This window comes from Rosa rugosa, chromosome 2 (assembly GCF_958449725.1).
Source record: "Rosa rugosa chromosome 2, drRosRugo1.1, whole genome shotgun sequence".
Taxonomy (NCBI): domain Eukaryota; kingdom Viridiplantae; phylum Streptophyta; class Magnoliopsida; order Rosales; family Rosaceae; genus Rosa; species Rosa rugosa.
Genome location: NC_084821.1, coordinates 32384376 through 32390331, shown reverse-complemented (window position 1 = coordinate 32390331; position 5956 = coordinate 32384376).

Genomic DNA, 5956 nt, shown 5'->3' with positions numbered 1-5956 from the left:
GTACATCTTGAATAATAGCAGGAGTCTCATGTAACCAAACATCATCTAAACCATCAATACTAGCAAGGTGCGTAAGGCTGTGCGCTACACCATTTGCTTCACGGTAGATATGTCTAATTCTACATGACTAAAAAGCAAAAAGATAAGCCTTACAATCATCCAAAACTTGACTTACCTCTGAAAATTCTCCTTCTCACAATTGAGTGCATCAATCAGAAGGACAGAGTCGCTCTCAATGTCAATTTCCAACCAACCTTGGTTTATACCAAGAAGAAGAACCGCTCTGCACGCCTCGGCCTTCATATTGATTGTCGAGTGAGCATGCAGAAAAGGTCTTGCAATAGCTGCAATAATCGTGCCCAAATCATCTCTGACCACCACCTAAATGCCTCCGACACCACAATCCGCCCTAAAAGCCCCATCATTGTTAATGTTCAGCCTTCCTCACTGTGGGCATTCCCATTTAGCCAAAGGACACTTCTTTTTTCTGGTTGCCTTGGGATGATAAAGCTGGAAATTCTCCACCTTTTGTCTACACCACTCAATCATATGCATTAGTTGAAAATGGCCACCACTCCATACTAGATTATTTCTCTCACACCATATCAACCAAAGAGCCATGCAAAAATAATCAATCTAATCAACACTTCATATATCAAACATGTCAAGGAGCTATGTTTTCAAATCATGCGTAGCATAATCATTAGGTCTAAGCTTTAGAGGATTAAAATTCCAAAAACATTGGAGGGCTACACAATCCTTAAAAATATGTTTCTCTGTCTCCACCAAGTTGCAGCAAAGAACACTAATAATATCAATTAAAGCAACTTTATGTTTAAGAGGTGCAGACCTGGTAGGTAGCGCACCATCCAAGAAAAGCCAAATGAACACCTTGACTTTTGGAGGCACAATAGCCTTCTAGACTTTGCTCCAGTATTGCCCCAACTGACCGCCAGCAATAACAGATGACATCGAAGCCCATTCCTCCACCTTTAGTGAGTTGCAATAAACATGATATCCACTCTTTACATTAAACACCCCTTTTTTATCATAATGCAACACCATTCTATCTACGGCACGTCGGAGACTCAATGGAATAGCTGCTATCTTACTGACTTTCTCATCCGTAAAGAGTTAGTTCAATACCTCAATAACCCACTCCTTATTCTCTTCATCAATAACATCTGCCACTACCCAAGCCTCTGTTCACTCCATTATGGGTGAGAAGGGTTTGAAAGAGCTAGCGATGGGCACCCACGAATCATTACACAAAGAGACATTTCTCCCATCACCAATTTGGTACTGAAGGCCCTTTTGTAACACCTCTCTACCTGTTATAATTATGCTACACCAAGTATAAGGTGCACCTTTTTTCAACTCCGCCTCTATGGAAGAACAATTAGGATAATACTTGGCTTTTAGCAAGCGAGCAATTAATGGGAATCAGGCCTTTGTAACAATCGCTATCCATGTTTAGCTAAGAAAGCTAAACTAAAACAATGCATATTTTGGAAACCCATTCCACCCTCCATCTTTGGGCGACATAATTTCTCCTATGAAACCCAATGAATCCTCATCTCAGTTTCTGATCCACCCCATCAGAACCGCGCCATTAATTGGTGCATCTAATTACACAAATGTTTCAACAACTCGAAGCAACTCATCACATAAGAGGGTATAGCTTGTGCGACTGCCTTGATCATCACTTCCCTACCAGCAATAGATAAGGTTTCTTCTCTCCACCCCTTGAGTACAGGCTCTGATTTTTTCATTCAAGAACACAAAGGCCACCTCCTTCAAATAACTATTTTTAGTTGGCAACCCAAGGTGTCATGTTTCTTAACCCTTCTAACACCAAGAATCTCAGTTGATTCATGTTGAAAATCCATTGCTATGTTTTTGCTTAACGAAATTTTACTTTTTTGCAAGTTAATTTGCTGCCCGGATGCATGTTCATAGTCTTGGAGAATACCCTTCAATGTAATACAATTTGAAATTTCAGCCTTGAAAAAATATAAATGAGTCATCCTCAAAGAAAAGATGACTAATACTCTAATAGTCGGTGCACCTCTACAAATCTCCACCCCATGAAGTCTACCAACCCTCTCTGCATGAATAATTAGTCTTGAAATAGGCTCAGCACATAAGAGAAAAAAGATATGGTGAGATGGCATCTCCTGGCCTCAAGCCCCGGGAAGGAACAATGTGACCTCTAAACTCTCCATTAACAATGAACGAATAGGAAACTGTACGAACACAATCCATAATCCATGTCACCCATTCATCACAAAAACCCATTCTCAGCATAACAACTTTCAAGAACGTCCATTCAACACTGGCGTACCCTTTACTCATGTCGAGCCTTAAAGCACAATAATCTTTCTTTCCACTTCTACATCTTTTCAAACAATGAGTGACCTCAAATGCCAGCAAAGAATTAACTGAAATCAGTCTTCCACACACGAAGGCACTTTGAAATGGAGAAATTAAATTGTTAAACAAAGGCTTTAAACGGTTGACCAATACTTTTGATCCAATCTTATAAATCACGTTACAAAGACTAATCGGCCTCAATTGACTCAGACACTGAGTCTTAACTTTCAGAATTAAAGCAATAACAGTACCATTCACAATTTTCAATCTCTCCTCAGACCCAACAAATAACCTAACTGTCTCCACCACATCTCCATTTTGGGCTGACATTTTGGGCAGAATGGGCTGAGCCAGCAGAAATTCAAACAGAGCCAAGTCGATTTGGGCCTAAAATTCAGCTTCGGCTCGGCTACAGTATAAGGATTTTCATACAGTCGGTATACCGTACCAACACTATGCCAAAAAGGCCTTCAGTTCTGTCGTCTGAACAAACCAAAATATGTAGTCTAGTACGGTGTCGTGTCTTGGGGGTATCTGATATTTCAGACGACCGAAACAAATAAAAATCTTGTGTCGTCTGATGAGTTTTGCATTTCTGGACCAACGAAGGAAAATCACAACACTAAACCGAAGACAAACCACCAAGACAAAACCCCAATACAGCTATATCCATTTCAATCACCCCATCCCCAAATAGAAGAAAAACCTAATCGAAATCAAACCCTAAAATTCAAATTTTAGATAATAAGAAAACCCAAAATTTGCAGATAAAACCCTAAAATCGATCGAAGATTGAACCCAGTAGAAACCCTAAAATAAAAAACGATTGAAACCTTAAATTGCTTACCAATAATCTGAATCGGAAACAACTCTTCTGGTTGCTGGAGAGCTCCATTAATCCGGATACGAAAGATGAAGTAGAGACTAAGAAGAAGAATCGAGAGAGTGAGAAGATGAAGGAGAGAGAGAGAATCAATATTTGAGAGAGTTGAGAGAGCTTATGAGAATGAGAGAGGCCAGTGTTTGAGTTTTTCAGTTTTGCAAGTTCTAGGTCGAGCTGGGAGAGCAGAGTGAGGAGAGAAAATGACTTAATTGTGAGGGATAAAAGCACAAGTTAAAATAACTCGGAAAATTTTAAAACAAGCTCCACACTCAGACGACATTTAAATGTTGTCTGAATGTCGCAATATTTTCTAGTCAACTAGAGCTTGGCTATTTGAGAGGGAAAAGTACTTGATCAAATTTTGGATATCCCTCCAAATTTGAGATAGGAAATCATCATCTTCTACAACAACAGAAATGTGTTGTCTGAATGCTGACCATTTTTTCAAATTGAACGAGTATGGTTTTAGTCTATATTCAGACAACACAAAAAAAAATTATGTCGTCTGAAAAACTCAGACGACAGAAAACAATTCTTATGTCGTCTGAAGTGTGTCGTCTGAAGCACATTTTGGCATAGTGGCAACCGTATGTACATTTCTCATATGGTATGCTATGCAAATCCTCATACTCACGAATACACAGAACAATTTGGTAAGAGAGTGGAATCGAACCACTCACTTCTTACACAACAACCCTGCTCCTAACCATTAGAGCACGAGCTGCTCTCATTATATTACATACAAATTTTTTATTTATTCTCTCTTACACCATAGAATCAAAACAAAACAAAAACCTCATTCATCAAACATCAGTTTCTTTCCTCATATCGTCTTTTCTGTCTCATTTTCTTTTTCCTAGTTCCTTCATCGTCTACTTCTGTCATCCTCTCAATTCTTTCTTCTTTTTCCTTCATGTCCTTCCATTTTTCTGCGGTTCTCCATCATCTACATCATTAATCTACATCCTTTTTCCTTCATTTACAATTTTTAGATCTGTAATCAGTAAGGTATGTATGAATCTGTACTTTTAGTTATCCTCCAAACCCAGATCGCAGATCCCATTTATGCAAGCCAAGACAAATCAGAGAAGATAAACATGCATGTCCAAATACCCAAGATCATAATCCAGTAGTCTACTAATTCAAACAATAAGAATGATGGAGAATGATCTGCATCTTCATCTCTATACCGAAATTCTAACCAAATCAAACCGCCATTTCAGTATGCCGACTTGTCGGTAACCGCCGAAGGCAGTACGGTACCGGTATGAATTTTAGAAAACCGACCAGATTTGGTCGGTAGTCGATAATCGGAAATTTGACTCGATTTTCAACCGAATCCACCCCTATCTACATCAACTAAGTCCCAGAAGACTTGTTAAAAGCTTGGAGAAATCCATCTAGGCCAGGTGCCTTAGATGGATGTATAGATTTGATAACTCGAAAGATCTCATTTCCGTCAAATGCTGTGGTCAGTGCAACGTGATTTATTGCAGAGATAAACTGGGCTATCCTTTTTAGAACATAATGGAAACCTGTTGGTTGAGGCGAAGAAAAAAGCTCCCATAAATAAGTAATAACAATCCCTTCCAACTCCTTATCTTGCGTACACCAAACCCCGTCATTGTTGAATAGACCAGAGATTATGTACTTCTTCTTTCGATTACTGGCTCTCTAATGGAAGAACTTTGTATTCAAATCACCATCTGATAACCAGAAAACCTTCGCTCGCTGTTTCCAAAAGCATTCTTCCCAGCAGAGCAACTCTTTAAATTTTGTTTCAAGGGTGAGTCGCTCTTCATTTGGCTATGCCGACATTGAATTATCATAAAAAAACTGCAAGTTGTTCACATTTTTTCTCTATTTCTCTCGTCAGACACCCAAAGTGAGCAGAACTCCAAAACAAAGGGATCATCCCCAGACACGCCAACCCAACTCTTCTCAATAACTTCTCTACACTTCTCTACACGTCTCCTCATGCGACCGGTACTCTTCAAATTTAAATCTCTTTTTTCTCCTTTGCTTGGCATTAGTTGGTTTGGTTCATCATGTAAATTATGTCTCTTAGCTTGGCTTGACCATATTGTTTTAATTGCTTTAATTTTGCTTGGTTCCTCCCTAAACCCTAAAGTAGTAGCCATTTTGCAAATTGGTTGAAGCAATTTTTGGGAGTTATCGAGAATGGTGTGTTCCTTCCGAGTAAAGGTTTCAATTATGGCTGCCATTTGGAGGCGATACTTGCTCTATGCACTATGCCAAAAAAGCAATCAGACGACAGAGGAGATCTGTCGTCTGATTAAAAAAATTTCTGTTGTCTAGTACGGTGCCGTCTCTTGGGGCATCAGACGACAGATTTCCTCTGTCGTCTTATTTATCAGACGACAGAAATTTTTTAGGTCTTCTGTTGTCTGATGAAATCGAGACATGAGGCTAGTGAATTCAAACGACAGATAAATGTCGTGCGATCTAGAAACAAATAACAGTTCCTTATAATTTGTATGATCTAATGCTTATTCCAAAGACAGAAAAATGTGGTTTGAATGCACTGAAGTAGAAGATATGAAATCCTATCTGTTGTCTGAATGGACTTATAATAACAGTTTAGTGTTGTTTTATTCAAATTCCAATAACAGTTAACTGTCATTAGCATTCAGTTCATAATACATTTATCTATGGTCTTTAGTAGCCTACAATAACATT